The sequence below is a fragment of the Pseudonaja textilis genome, chromosome 1 (genome assembly GCF_049901715.1).
Source record: "Pseudonaja textilis isolate UNSWEBS1 chromosome 1, rPseTex1.2, whole genome shotgun sequence".
In the NCBI taxonomy this organism is placed as follows: domain Eukaryota; kingdom Metazoa; phylum Chordata; class Lepidosauria; order Squamata; family Elapidae; genus Pseudonaja; species Pseudonaja textilis.
The window spans coordinates 105,741,109-105,755,335 of NC_141990.1; positions in this window are offsets into that span (position 1 = coordinate 105,741,109).

Below are 14,227 nucleotides of genomic sequence, written 5' to 3' on the forward strand. Positions count from 1 at the left end.
TTGCAGACTCTGAACTACCAGACAACTCCCCAGAGTTGCGCCGTTCTGGGCGCCAGCACAAGCCTCCCCTGTATCTTAAAGACTATGCGTGTTCGCATCTGGGGGGAAGGGGTGTTATGTCCCTGGAACTTAAAGAAGTTCCCACCCAGGTCCGTTCGCGCTGCGGGGGCGGTTGCCCCCTCTCATTGGTTGGTTCTCCCCAGCAGCCAGCTATAAAAGCAGGCTGCGGGGTCCGACCAGTTGCTGATCGCTGCGAGCCAGTTCCAGGCTTGGCAAGCACGTTCAGTCCTTTATTATTTTAATAAAGTATTTGTTGCATCCATGCCCTGGTTCAGCCTCTCATTTCCCGAACTTAACATGTACAATCCCAGTCACTTCAGCAGCAGCTGTGCAGCACTATTCTGTGCTGCGCAAAACAGCTGCGCTTCAAATTCAGCAGATAAAAGTGAGTATGGGAGCCCAGACAGGTGGGTGGACCCAACAGCAGAGCAGCAGAGAGAACCGGTTTAGTCTCCGCTGCTCATCGCTACTACCGGCTCACCAGAACCAGGCCGAGCTGGTAGAATACCACCACTGGTGTAGATGTTGGTATTTCAAAATTAAATGAAGCAAGCGGTATAACCAAATATTTCTTCTTGAGCTAGCAGTGGTCAGTGCTACAAATTATGATCAAGAAGAAATCAACATTCTGATAATTGGGTAATCTTTCTCACTGGGAATACCTGAGAAGTCAGTGGAGACATAGGGTCCAGAATACTACAGAATTTGAAATGAAACAAGAACCTGGATTCTTCTTCAAATCCCAAATTACAAATTAATGAAAAAAGAAAAAGGGAGAATAGAAAAAAAAAGAAAAAAAAAGAGAAAAGGAGAAAAGGAGAGGCACAGGCCATTTCCAGCTTTTGAGAACATCTAGGTATAATTTAAAAAAATTAAATTATAACATCCAATGAGCTCTCACCTGCTGAGCTTAAGATCCAAGCCAATAGACTTCAAACCTACCCTGATTGGCTCTAAGTAAGTGTCATCTCCTTTTCAAAATAGGAAAAATTTACTGTGAATTCTTAGTGCTAAATTGAGTGAAGTCCCACCTACAATTGCAGGAGAAGGGTTAATAATTTTTAGGAGGAAGAGGAGGCTTTCCTTAAGTTCATCATCCACCCACATTTTTGTTTCTAAGCAAGCATGCAGAGTGTAAATACAATTAAAGACCAATGATTACAGACTCTGAGCAGTGAAATGGAAGAATATAAAGCAATAGTCCAATAGTAATTGTGAACATATCCCTTTGAACATGAAGAATAATTTACAAGTTCTTGACTGACAAACTTAGTAACTATGATTCACAGGAGGTAGGAAATCTATTATTTAAAGATGCAGAGAATCCATATGTACAAAGTAGCTAATATAGTTACAAAGAATTAGAACTTCACTTAAAAGTCTATCCAGCAAAATTGTTTTAAAGCTTTCTTAAAGGCCACTAAAAATGTTAAGTCCTCTTTTCTCAGTAGGGAGCACAATCATTCAGATTCATTTATAGAGTAATACGTACCATATAATAGATCTATATTGCATATATTTTTTAAAAGCATGGATGGTTACGAGCCAAGTTTTTGTTTTTAAAAGAATTTTTAAAATGCATGATTCATTGTAATTTTATATTAATTTATCATCGAGATAAAAGGCCAGAAATAATATTGCCATCACCAAAGTAGATTTCTACAAATAAAAATAAGGTTTTTTTAAAATCTCTATATGAGCATATTAATCCCTTATTCAGATGGAAAGCACCCCTGTCCTTTGTAATATATTTTACTACCAAGTAACCGTACCATTTTCAGCTAACAACACAAAAAAGCAAGGTAAGAAAATAGAAAACTGGAATAATTTGAATGAATGAATAAAAATCTATTATTCGTTCATTGATTCAAATTTATTAACTTTCTAACTCCAGAGGACTCGTATATATTCTCATATGCTCATCTTTTATATGTACAAAGTAGTCTGTCATTCAAAGTGGTATAATGTTTGTTTGATAAATAGAGAGTTAACAGCACAAAAGATTGTAACCAACTGACACGCTGTATATATATAATTGAAAGATGGTTTTATGTTTTTATGTTTTGTTTGTATGCTTGTTGTAAAAAATAAAAACTTTGTGTTTTTTTTTTAAAAGTGGTATAATGTTTGAAAAGGATAATATTGCTTTCTAAATTGGGATTTCATAAAAAAAAAAAACTAAAATTTATTTTTTAAGTCAATGTTTGATGGAATTGAAATTATGTAACTAAAATTATACTAGGAGTAGGAGTGGGTGGAGGAAGAGAAGGAGATTTTAAAATTAAAAATTCTAATCAAATAATAATGTTCAGTTTAATATCCAGTGTAGGTATTAAGACATCTTTTGGCTAGACAAAAATTATATTACTGATTCAATTGTCATGGCTTTTGTAACAGTGATTATATTTGTTTTCCACAATATTTTTTTAAAATTTCAAAGTTTATGATCCTTACTTAGTTTTGGGCACAGTCATTAAGTACTCCTCAGTCCTCATTGATTTCACTGGGAAAAGAATATTTAATAGCTACAAAATTCAGTTTACTTTGGGAGAAATATGCCATTGGTTGTTGCCTATACTTTTGATTGATTACAAGAAAGGATTCCTGCAGGCAGCATTATATACCTTTGCACTGATCTGTACATGGAAACAGATTTAATTACAAATGTCTATATTGGCTGTATTGCAATATGTTTCCATATAGTCCAGATTTAATAATAAATTTAAGGATTGAATTAATGTGATATGAATATTATATACTTTTCCCCCTTAATTTTCTTTTCAATGTTGTTCATTTTCATCACTGCAATGTATGTACTTTTTATTATAATACTACTCACTTGTTATTGCTCTCCAATTAAAAAAAAAAGGATGTCATCAAAGGAAGTTGAGTGCAAGGGGAAAAAAGATTACACTGATCATTCATAGCTGTATGCCTTTTTTTAACCAGGCATTTATTTAACTAATCTCAGGAACAGTAGCTAAAGAAATAGTCAGAAATATCAATGCTAAACCCATATGAAAATAATGGAAGTTGACATTAGCAAGATAAGCCATCTTTTAATAAGACACTAGACCATTAACTTCATTCTCTCCTGGACTGCAATACATTGACAGCAATATTATAGCTACCCATGTTCTGCTACAATATCATATTACAATTATCTATAAGGTTGATTACTTCTGTTGGTCAAAAGTTCAGCAGCCCAACATCTTGCTGTTTAAATATATCAGGGATGGGATTCTACAGGTTTGCACTTATTCTCTAGAACCGGTTGTTAACATTCTAAGCAGTTCGGAGAACCGGTTGTTAGAAGAAATTACTGGCCTAATCCTGTAAGGAAGGCAGGAAGGAAACATTCTGGTGTTGCTTACAGAAACTTCCTCTCCATTAACCCTTATTACATTCTTGGCAGGACTAGACTTCCTGTCTCTGGAACTTCTCTGAAGCTTTTTTTTCCTCCTTTGCTGGTACTTTGCTTGTGTTGAGTGACCATTCAAAGTTACAATGGCACTGAAAAAAGTGACTTATGACCATTTATCACACTTACAACTGTTGCAACATCCCCACAGTCACGAGAGGCCAGGCAAGGAGATGCATGCCTCAATGTGAATGATGTTGAGTTGGCCACACCCAGCCAGTCACATGACCACCAAGCCATGCCCACCAACTAAGCCTTGCCCACAGAACCAGTTCAAAAATTTGAATCCCACCCCTGAAATATATCCAGACAAGTTTAAAACATGCAGGATAGAAAATGCTGGTTTAAACCAACCAATATGGAGGTGTTTGGGAGAGAAGCAGAAAACTTAATGGGGAGTGTCTGTCAGTAGGAGAGCTGTAGGAAATGTGAAAAGTTATGGAATGGTTGATTAAGTTCTTGACTTCTAAGCAATCTATGATGCTTCTAGGGAGGAATGTAGAGTAGATTACGTATCTGTACTATATAGTTTTATTATTTAAAAACTCTAATAGTTATATTATTGTTGAGGCTTTATTGTTGTATTAATATCATAGTTAACATTTTAACCAAAGTTTTAATTGTAATTCAAAATAAATTTTGGAAAAAACTTATTGGTGCAGTTTTTCCTTAATTTAAATCCTAGGAACTCTAAGCAGTTCACAGGTATTTTTTAAAAATATATAACAAATCAACAAGTATAAATAGGAAGAAGCATGTACACATTCCTTATTATACTACTGCATTAAGTAATATAGTCACAAATGGGTTCACAACTAATTCTTAAAGATTCTCCAGATAACCAAGGTTTTAATCTGCTTCTGAAAGGTCAGGAGAACAGGGGACCAGTCCAACTATGGGGGACGGGAAGCTGAATGATACACATGTTAAATTCTCACACTGAAGAACAAATGTACTGTTGAAAAACAGATTAGGTTGTTCTGTCTTTTACTTGTAAAAGTCCTGGCTCAACAAATCAGAAACAAAACAGCAGGGTAGAAACAACATGAAAAACTTTATTTGTGATTCTTTCTTTCCTTGTCTACAAGGCAGCACTTATATTAAAATGTTTTAATCCTGTTTTTTTTTTAATTTGAACAAACATTGCTCAACTTGAGCTTGCTCTTAAGAAAAGAATGGGTGCAGATTTTGCAAATGAAAATGGTCACAGAAACCTACAAACAGTAGCTGCATCAGACAAGAAAGTTATGTCTTGAATGGCACACTTTCCAGCAAAGCAAGCAATTTATTACAACACCCCACATCCACCCCAGTTCTCAGAATTAGTGACTCATACATTTGATCAACTACATTAAAGGTCACCCCTAAGTAACTCCAATAAAGAATTACCTGGCATTTTTCCGTATGGTGAATCTTACTCAATTTATAGAGCTTGGCAATTATCCTGGGTCAAGATCTTCTTTTCTTTCTTTTTTTAAATAAAGTTTTATTGAGTTTTAACAAAACAAATAAAACATCTTATTTGAGTACAGCATTGTTCCAGGTTATCACATTTCCATACAGACACAATTTCATATGCATATTCATCTTATGTATTCGACTTCATATCTTATTACTCTTTTTCCAACTTCTCACTATTTCTCCCTTTACTTCTCTTAATTTTCTTTTATGGTTATCTCATTTTCTTCTTATTCAATTGTATTTCTTTTACCTAAATTTCTATATATTTTTATTCATTGTTTTATTCATTATTTTTGTATGTCTTGTTTACAATTTCATATGTTCTCTTCCAACATTCCTAAGAAGCAAAATTCCCCCTATGATTGCCAATCAAAGTGCACCACCTTTAAATCTTATTGTTATTATCATATGAAATCTCATTAAACATTTAATTTGTGCATTCTAAAATTATAACATTCAAGTTATTATCATATGAAATCTCATTAAACATTGAATTTGTGCATTCTAAAATTATAACATTCAAATTTCTAATATCTATTTTATATCATATAGATCTCATCATTCAGACTCTGCTTGGTACTTCCCCTTGAAAATGTAAAAAGAAAAATTCTATATATATATATATATATGGATCTTTGGTTGTTCGGGTTTTCTCCCGCGTAAGATTGGAAGTATCTAGGCTAGATACTTCCAATCTTACGCGGGAGAAAACCCAACAACCAAAGATCCACATACAAATACCAGAGAACCTCAGAATATATATATATATATATATATATATATATATATATATATATATATATATACACACACACACACACACACACACACACACACACACACACATACATACACACACACACACACACACACACACACACACACACACATATACATTAGTAAACAAAATAGTTATTCAAAATCATTCTAGTACTGGTATGAACCTCGTAAATCTTTCACATTTCTTTTCAATATCTATCAATCTTTGAGAACAATTGAAATGTTTCCCTCCCTTCTTCACTATTACTTAACTGTTAATAAGCATACCATTGGATAGTCATACAGTTTTATCTTATAAATTATTTACTATTAATAAGCAAAATAATTATTCAAATTCATTCTAATAACTGGTATAAATTTCCTTATAAATCTTTCACATTTCTTTTCAATATTTTATCAACCTTTAGAAACAATTGCAATGTTTCCCTCTCTTCTTTATTATTGCATTAATTATAAATAAACATACCATTACATAACAATACAGTTTTATCTCATAGATTATTTACTTATTTCATTTCTAACTCATTACAATATTCTACTATCACAACACTATCTTTTGAACCTTTGCAGAATCCTCACTTTTAACTAAATTTAACCATTGTCTCTGTGTTTTCTAGCTGAGCAAATACCTTTAATCCTAGTATGTTTCCCCTTTTTCTTTATTTCCTGTTTTTGTCCCTCATAAGTTCTTTCCCTTTCTATCTTTCCCCCCTTTTTCTCATCCCTTTTTTTATACCCTTCTCTCTCTAATTTTCCCTTCTGTAGTTTTTTTTTTTCTGCTTCTCCTTGCTGTTATACTTCTTTTTCAGACTTGTTTTCTTTTTGGCTATTCCCTTTGATCTCAAACTTTTAACTCCTTTCCCCCTTTTTCCCCTTATTACCACACTTTGCATTATTTGATCATTGAAAATGGTTTCTTTTTTGTCCTGCCCTTCTTCTTGCTCTTAAGCTTTTCCTTTTGCTTTTCATAGTTCAGGATCTCCATTTCAAAAAATTCAAATACGAAGACAAAGGATCTTCCTCCCCTTTCTGCATCTTCTTTCTGTTTTTTAAGACTCATCTTCAATTCCTCCAGGAGTGATGGCATTTTAAACACTTTTGAACAACCATCCGATTGACTTTAAGTAAAAATAGAAAAAGAAAGAAAAAACCAATGCCCCAAACTTTTTTAAAAAATTACCAAATGATCCCAGACTGTTCCTTCTTGTTTCTTTCCTTTACTTTTTCTTTCCGTGGATTACTATATCTTTTAATAAGATTTCAGTTACAATGTATCCTCTGGAGTCTTTTCAAAGTTTTACTGTTAATCCTCTTTATTTTTCCAGGTGGCACTCCATTTTTCCATTATTTCAAGTCCCACCCTTTTGCCTCCACTCTTCTCCTCTTTAGGGCTTTAAAATGACCAAGAAAAAAAAATCTTTATTCTCCTTTTGACACTTAGATTTCAGCTTAAGGTTGCCTATTAGTGTCAAAATAGATTAATGTTCTGTCTCACCTATGGCCACGAGGCAAGAGTCCAAGCTTCCAAAGGAATATAAATAAACAGACAGGACCAGGAGCGATAGAGTTAAATTCTTTTGACTGGAGAAGTCCTTGGCAGTCTTCCAGAAGCTGCCTGCCAAGTCCGATAACAAACAAGACCGTAAATCAAAAGGCAGAGAATTTGTCAAGCTGCTATTCCAAATAAACAAATTGTCCCGAATGAGGATTCAGAGCTAACACGCCCTCTTTTATTTCCTGAGGGGCGTGTCAGTCTCTCAAGTCAGTCCCTGATTTGACATTTCCTTTTAAGTTGCATTTCACGCTTCTGCCTGCATCTTTGCCTTGCATCACACCAGCATTCCTCGGCTTGATCCTCAGCCAAGGACTCTGGCAATCTCTCCTGATTATCTGCCGACACCTGAGGCACAACCAGGGAGGAAGGGGAGGAAGATGATTCCGAATCTCCCAGCAAAGCAGGCTCAAATCTCAAGGCCAAGTCCTCCTCTTCCTCATTACTCGAGTCTGTGTCTTCTAACAGAGGAGGCTCAAACCTCCAAGTCACAACAGATTAATATAAATTTCTTTCCATACCATTTGTAATTGTCAATATAAAGGTTTAAAAGGGGTTTTTAACCTCCTTTCTCTCTCCTTCACTGCTTAAAGATCTTCTTTCAGAAGTATCCCTCTAGGTACTTTTAGATTCAGGGTACCTTGCTTAGATGTTCTCTGTTGTTTAGCCCAGTCTGTCCTGCTTTCCTCTTTGTTTTCCTCCTGCACAATCTTATCCAGTCAGGTTCTTCTTTGAGGTGGCCATTTCTGACCACCGCTGCAACTGCCTTTGGGGAAGGGAGTTTAGACCAGCCAAGGACGAGAGATGCATCTCTCCTCCACTCGGCTAGCAATCTCCCCCCATTTCACCACCTCTACAGGGTGGCTTCAGCCCCGAATCCAAAGGATCGGGGCACTCCAGCAGCGACCACAGATCGAAATCACGCACAATTGCGGACCCAAACCAGAAGTCAAGATTTTCTTTTCTTGAAAACCTGTCCAGCCCAAGTCCATGATGACTATAAGGATGAAAAAGAACTATCAGAAGGTAGGCACAGGGGGAAGGATGCTTGAAGAGGCCTGCCAACACTTAAGGACCCAGAGAAGAGCTTATGGAGACATCTCCCAGTTGCTGGGAGGTGGCTAAGCAATTCATGATAAATGATACCAAAAAGGAACAGGATGAAATGGGCTTTTTTCCTCACATCTATCCCTTTAAGTCTTAGGGTCCTTTTTAAGACAGGCATAACTAGCTCCTAGAGAAGCTTCAATCTTTTAAATTAAACTGTGACCCTCCAAGGGACAGGACAGAAGTCAGAAAAAAATACCAACATAAGGTTCAGAAGTCTGCTTGCATAAGATACCTGTGGGCAATCATAATTAGCAAACAGAGTCTGTAAAAGCCAGGTGTAGAATTCCAAGCAAGCCAACTTTCTTCTTCAATAGTAGCTGTTTGGAGATGTTGAACAATCATATTTGAAAGCCAGTGTTTCTTGGAAGGGCCTGGTGATACTGAATCTTTTAGCAGGCCTTGAACAGCAACTGCAAAGATAATAGAGTTCTCTTAAGAACTACTGGCTCTCCAGCTTCTCTCCAAATGTCTTCCTCTCTGGTTTGTGTTCAGCTGATCTCTGTAGACTTTTTGACTCCCTTGACTTCACTTCCACTCTTGTACTGAGTAACTCTGCTGCTGTCAAAATGCTCAGTAAATCTACTAATTCTTTCTCCCCAAATGCTTGGAAACACCTGAGACATCTCCAGAGGAGACTATAGTTTCCCCTCACCACGCACAAAAAATCACCTAGGCATCATTTTCTTCACTATAGAAAGATGTATTTAATTTCTATTCCAGTTGCTGTACTTGTTTCTACTTGGCATCTAAACCAGCAGAATTTCATTTTATGTCTGCCTGTGAGTTGACCATTTTGCCCCAGCATAAGAACGGACCAGTGAACATTTTTTTGAGGACAGGAATGCACAATGTCATCCTGTACTTACACTCAGCCCAAGAAGGCAACCTCCACCCATTTTCTTTTGGAATATGTCAAAAGAAAAATTATTTGGCTTGTAACACTCAAGCTCTGCTGTCCCATTCATCTGGCGATTGTACATTTTGCAGGAACACTGACTTCTCTATCATTGGATGCTCCCCTCCACAGTCTTTTTTTACATATTCACCATGAAACAATGGATCCAACTTTCACTCTTTTTTTAAAAAGCTCATTGATGGAACATGATATGTTTCGATGTGTGCAGTCTGTCATCTAAACCCATGAGGTCCTTTCTTTTTGATGTTGCCCAAAAGTCTCCCATATAAATAGTGCAGCAGTTGTGAGGAAATACTTATTTTGGCCATGGACATTAACATACCTACTTGAAGAATGGATTCAATCACTTCAGTAGGTCACATTGGCACAGAGGACTTTGAATTCAAGCCAAGAAAAGCTAGACTTTTCTTGTAGACGGCACTACTGTTTTACTAATTAATTACAATATTTTAACTATTTTAACTACAATACTACAGAATCTGCAGTTGTTGTTTTGTAACCAGTGGCTGCAGATCTAATGCTTCTCAATCCTTTTTCCCTGGAGTTGAAGGACTAGGTCTTCCTGTTCCATGGGGAAGCCTCCACACGAGCAGCAAAATCCAACACTGACTAGGCAGCAAGTTGGCACTTTGCTAAAAACTTCACTGTTTATGGTTGCATATGCATATCTTTGGATCAGAGCCACTGGCTCTCATAATTAAAAAGTGTTTGTTTATGTGACATAAATAGCATCTTGCTATACTTTATTCCCCTTGAAGAATTATTGTCATGCCACTTAATATTTAGACATTTCAATTGCATTTCTTTGTTTAGGTGGGAGAGAAAACTGTGAAGGAAGGCACAGTATGTCAGTGTTTTTTGTAATTGAAAATATCAACACAGTGAACATGTTTCCTTTCTCCTTGTCCACTCTAATCTTATTTATTGTGCCTCTGACACCTTCCATTGCTTTTCTCCTGGCTCATTATTTTAGCTAACATGATTCTAGTAGTTTAAAAAAAAAAAGCAACAACAACCAAAAGCAATATGGTTCCTATGTCATCAGACATGAATCTCATCTGCTATTGTGTGTCCACATTATAGAGTGGGTCATCACTAATTATGGATTACACATTTTCATAGCAAACACCTGAAGGTGACAAAACATTTGCTTTTGTCGTGGTTCTGTTGAGAAACCCTGAGTTGTTAGTTGTATGACAGTTTCGCAGGGAAGGTCAGGTATATGACAACAACTTGATTTTATTTTACACCTTATTTCCTGTTATCAGTGTAAGCTGTTAATGAAATTGTTTGAACTAAACTGTTTTATCATCCCAGAAGTCTATATTTATTCCACATTACAAAGACAGTTCTGGTTAGTATTATCTAACCTGCTAATCCTTCATTTAACCTTTCCTCTCACTAACAAACTAGGAGATGTACATAGGTATCATAATAGCATAATCAGTAGATCACATTGTTTGGTAAGCATGTTTTTCATATAGTTTAAGCAGATCTGTAAAATCAGCTCTTCCTACTGTCCAACTTTCTAGTACTATCCTAGTAATACTCCTATAGTACAGTATTTAGCAGGTATATGACAGCCAGAAATTCCACTGGTGATGTCCTCTGACAGTTCCATATTTTGAATGAGCTGTTTTTTCTTCCTATGCAGTGCAGACCTTGTTGGGAACTAGAATGAATGTCTCATTTTTGAATCAGACAGAAAGTAGGCCAGAATTATTCTAAATTTTCTTTGATGTGCACTCATAGCCTATTTAAAGTAAAACTTAATGAAGCATGTAAAAGTCTCTTACTATAGCCCATCTCAATAAAACTTTTTAATCTATGGAGTTGGTTTCCAGATCTGCACTATCTGATAAAATTGACCCTAATCTTGCAAGTCTCATTGTGCTTTACCTCCCTTCCCTCTTTAACTCTGATGAAAATGAGGAGTCTGCCTGAATCTCTTCCAAATATTATTTTGCTTTCCAGGATGTAAGGAAAGTTTCAGCCCTCTTTGTTCATGAAAGAGTTCTTCCTTATCTCTCTCAAGGTTGTCTCCATGACTCTCTATAGTAGATGAGTCCACACTATTTCTAAATGTTCCTGTTTCCTTAATCTTTATGTTTTATTATGGGATTGATGTAGAGTTTGTGTTTTTGAAAAAATCTCTTTGAAAGCTGGAAGTGGATTACTTCTTTATTAACTGCATTGAGCTTATCAACATGTTTTAATATTATGGTCCATCTTTTTGGACCATAATATCTCAACTGATAGGACATGGCCACTCAGATGCAAAGTATAATGAGCAGAAGCTTTAAAGCTTTAAAAATAGGGAACTGATAACATTTTGTTATAGCTCTATATGTGTCCAACAAAGGTTATAGATTGCTGTCACTTTTCTAAATCCGGACCTGGATGATTAAGAATCTCCATAGACCAGGGATGTTAAACTTGCATTGTCACTGTGGTGTTACATGACGTATTGGGACTTTTTTTCCCCTTCACTAAACTGGGTGGGGATGAGGCCAGCACATGGTGCATCCAGCCCGCAGGCCACGAGTTTGACACCCCTGCCACAGACAGATAACCCAGATCCATAGAAGAATAGGGATCATGGGAACCATTTTAAAATGGATTGTCCCTTGTTTTCCAAACAGTACAAGAAGGATTGACTGATTGCAAGATGTTGTTAATATAAACTTGCAATAAAGGTAGAACTAGTATTTATTGTTGTGCTTCTTCTCAGAACTACCTTGAAGAGCTACTATCAGGTTATTTAATTGTTTCTTGAATAAGATCTTGTAGTTATAAATCATGGCTTCAGTGCAAGATGGGATGAAGAGAAGGACCTTGGTAGAGAAAATGAGAGTCCTGAATCTATGGGTAGGAGAAGCTAAAGTCACAGCAGTTATAATGACTATTGGTAGTTGGATCTAAAATATCTCCTAATCTGCAGCCACCCATGCCGTATGTGAATGAAAAATGAAAATTTTCAGACAGCTTCATCTGTTCAATGAGTTGCGTTTATATGTCTATAGTACACCCTGTTAGCTAGGATAGCTATTAGACAAGGTTCCACAGTAATGATTATAGGTGTTGACAGTAGACAAGAGAATGAAGAGCATTACAAAATTAAAATGCACTACATTTTTTTTAAACTACATTCTAATAATAGGCATAAATGTAACCAAACAAATATCCCGATGTCTCAGTTCTAATGATACCATTAAGATCATTAAGTACTGTGAATCTCCCAGACTTCTGCCTTGCATCCCATTCTGGCCTCTATTTCCTGTAAAGGAAAAAGTAATAGGAAGTGTCAGCTCCTTTCAAATAGCAGCATTATTTTTACTAAAAAGCAGGAATATATATAATTAAAATAATCAAAATTAATTTCATGTCCTGTGGCTTTAAGGTGCTGGAAAAGGGAGGAAGTATTTTCTTCTTTTCTGACTGCGTTCTTGTGTTCTGCGATGCATGCATTTATTCTCCTGTTGGTTTGTCCAATGTATGTGGCTGGGCAATTGTTGCATGGTATTTCATAAACTCCTTGGTTTTCTACAGGGATCTTGTCTTTGGGGTTTCATAGGATGTTGGCTATTTTTTGGTCAGTGCTGAAGGCTGTCCTGATATTGTGTTTGTGGAGAATTTTGCTGATTTTATCTGTGGTGCCTTTGATGTAGGGGAGGAAGGCCATACCGTTGTCCTGTTCTGTGTCTCAGTTTCTGGGGGTTGTCTTCTTTAGGATTAGGTTGGTAATTGTGTTTCTTTGGAATCTGTTGGAAATGAATACGTTAGTGAGGGTGTGTAATTCTGTTCTCAGGTGGTCTTTGTCAGCTAGGCATTTGGTTCTGAAGATGAGGGTCTTGGCTATTTATAGAGAGACGGCAGCTCAGATCACGCTTTGCTCACACAAGCACTAAGCCAAAAGCACCAGCCTGAAGATGGCGAATGGATCTCATCGAAATGTCGCCAAGATACTCTCAATCTTACATGGGAAAAGACCCAAACACGCCAAGACCTGCATACCTGTACCCATGAAAATCTACGAATATATATATATACACACACACACACACACACACACACATATATGGTATTCAGCTTTGTTCAGGTATTTTCCCATGTCATTATAGTTGTGCTTTTAAAGTTGTAGCAACATTTCGGAAGAATCTCATCTGCCATCATCAGGCTTCTGTATTGTGTTCGTCTGTGAGTCAGATTTTCACAGCCGTTTCTGTTTTAAATTTGCTGCTAGCCTACTGCTGTGCCAGAATGGTTTTTTCCTTATCCTGATTGGTTGGGAGTCTTGGTCTGTGTTTATTGGTCTTGGAGTTTGCTGTGTTCTGCTTGGTTGGTGTTTCTAATATCTTCTGTCTGTGCTTTGGCTCTTTTTGTATCTTGATTGGCTGGCAACATTGTGTTACTTTATTGGAGGCCTTTAGTGCAGCTTGGCTCCGGGTAAATGGACGGCTATCATTAGTTAGAAAGCTAGGTCTCATCTGGATGCCTGGTTGGGGTGTGTTTGAGCTGGAGGTATCAGGGGGGATCTGTTTGTGCCCAGGTGTTTGCCTGGCTTGTGGTGTGGAGATTTTGTTTGTTTGTGAGTGCAGGCTTCCAGATAATTGACAGTCTGGTGGAGTCATCTCTTCTATTCATGCTTTCAGGTCTTGTTTCAATCTCTATGGCTTCTCTGGTAATTCTGTAGCTGGGGTTTTCCATAGTAGTTAGGGTTTTGGTGCCATTGAAGTCGATGCTATGACCTGTGGCTTTCATGTGTTGGACTAGTGAGGAAGTGTGTTCTAGCTTTTTTACTGCATTTTTGTGTTCATCTAGGCGGGTGCTTATTCTTCTATTGGTCTGTCCAATGTATGTGGCAGGGCATGATGCATAGGGGACTTCATATATGCCTTGATTTTCCAGGTCAATTTTATCTTTGGGG